The sequence below is a fragment of the Ovis aries genome, chromosome 1 (assembly GCF_016772045.2).
Source record: "Ovis aries strain OAR_USU_Benz2616 breed Rambouillet chromosome 1, ARS-UI_Ramb_v3.0, whole genome shotgun sequence".
Lineage (NCBI taxonomy): Eukaryota > Metazoa > Chordata > Mammalia > Artiodactyla > Bovidae > Ovis > Ovis aries.
The window spans coordinates 224,999,060-225,001,182 of NC_056054.1; the positions used below are offsets into that span (position 1 = coordinate 224,999,060).

The 2,123-nt window shown below is 40.8% G+C and overlaps 1 pseudogene; it reads left to right on the forward strand.

Annotated features, from left to right (window-relative positions):
* Positions 1–453: 453 nt before the first annotated feature.
* On the forward strand, positions 454–1,669 carry LOC114113866 (mortality factor 4-like protein 1; annotated as a pseudogene).
* The last annotated feature ends 454 nt before the right edge of the window (positions 1,670–2,123 follow it).

A 2,123-nucleotide genomic window follows, 5' to 3' on the forward strand; every position in this document is an offset into this window, starting at 1 on the left:
AAATGTTTCCAAAGGGATCTTCCTGACACAGGAATTGAACCAGGGTCTCCTGCATTGCAGGCAGATTCTTTACCAGCTGAGCTATCAGGGAAGCCTGGATTATGATATAACCTATAGTAAATTAAGTTTTTAATGTAATGGAAAGACATTGTCAAAGAGTAGCTCTCAAACTCAGACAAGCATCAGAGTTCCCTATTGGTTAAAATATATTGCTACACTTCATCTTCAGATTTTTCTGATTCAGTAATTTTGGGAGTTGGGTCTGAGAATTTGCATTTTTAACAAGTTCCCAGGTGATGCTAATACTTCTGGTGCTGGGATCATATTTGAAAGCCACTGAAAAATGTTGAGCTAAACCAGGCCCAGGATCTAGAGCTGGCGGTGTCTGAAGGTGTGTCTCATGCGGAATTGGGTGGTATAGAGTAGCAGGTGCTGGTGGGGGGTAGCTGGGAGAAGGAGGAGGCAGTGGTAGCAAATCACTTATAAATGGTGACAAACCAGGATCAGAGGCCTAAATTCCAGGAGTGTGAAAGAGTGTTGTGCTTTCATGGGCCTCTTTTTTGTTTTATTCTATTTTTTGGAGGAGGGTAGGGGGCTTTCCTTTATGAATCAAATTGTGTGAAGGTGGCCATAAAGGATAAACAAATGAAATACATTACAATGGTTGGAATAAAAATTGGGATGAATGGGTTCCAAAGCAGGTACTCAAATACCGTAGGCACCAATCTGCATAAACAATGAGAACTTCAAAAAGCCAATCAGGAGCAGTATGCAGAGGAGAAGACCAAGAGGGGCTGCCCCTGGAAAGAAGACCTCTGGTCTGCAACAGAAAAATGTTGAAGTGAAAACAAAAGAGAACAAAGAGAAAACACCTGGAGATAGAGAGGGTAACAATGAGACACCTCAGTCTCTTCAGGAGAAAAGGGCCCAAGTAGATCCTACTGATGAAAATGAGGAAACATTCACAAACAGAGTTGAAGTTAAAGATTCCTGAAGGACTAAAACTGTGGCTTTTTGATGACTGGGACTTAATTACCTGACAAAAACAGCTCATTTATCTTCCTGCCAACAAGAATGTGGATTCTATTCCAGAGGATTATGCAAATGATAGGAATCTTAGGAACAGGAACATCACTCAGTTGTGTCTGACTCTTTGCAACACCATGGACTGTAGCCTACCAGGCTCCTCTGTCCATAGGATTTTCCAGGCAATAGTGCTGGAGTGGATTGCCATTTCCTTCTCCAGTGGATCTTCCTGACCCAGGGATCGAACCCGGGTCTCCCACATTGTAGACAGATGCTTTACAGTGTGAGCACAAATAGTAAAGGGTGTGCTGTTTAATGGAGTCCTGGAAGGGAAAAAGGAATACTTCACTGTAAAGCTGGGCACTTAGCCTCTCTACACATTTGAAAGACCACAGTACTCTGAAACCCTCGCAGACCTCTCTGTTGCACCCATGTCCCAGGTCTATAGAGTGCCACATTTGTTGAGACCATTTGCATGAATTGGAGCAATGTTGGCCTATGTGCCTCTGGATGAGAAAAGTCTTGCTTTATTACTAAATTATCTTCATGATTTCCTAAAATATCTGGCAAGAACGTTACAACTTTGTTTAGTGCCAGCACTTATGAAGTGTCTTCTCCAGAGTACCATCAGAAAGCTGTGTGAGTCACTTTTACTCACTTATGTTTGGATCTCTGTAAACTCGTTTTTGTTTTTTAGTCTTTCTCTTGTATGAATGATGTGTGTATAACAGGATTGTTGGATATCTGTTTGATTTCAAAGAGAGAAAATAAAAGGAGTTACAGCAACTTTTTTTTCTTTTTTTCATTTCAAAGTTACTATCAGGGTATTCAATGATAGCCAATAGAGAGACATACTGTAGAATGTTTCATTGCTTAATTGACAAAGCTGCTTTTGAATGCTTGGGGTTCTAGTCCTTTGATACCACACACTTTTATAACATGTGTTAATGCTCTATGACAAAGTGCTCTGATTCTTAGTGCCAAAGGTTCAATTCAGCTGAAAACACATATCCATTTTCTGTCCTCACCGCCCCCACATTTTTAATGGTTCTTACTTCAAAAGCCCATCCTTTACAAGTCATCCTTGTTGTTTGTTA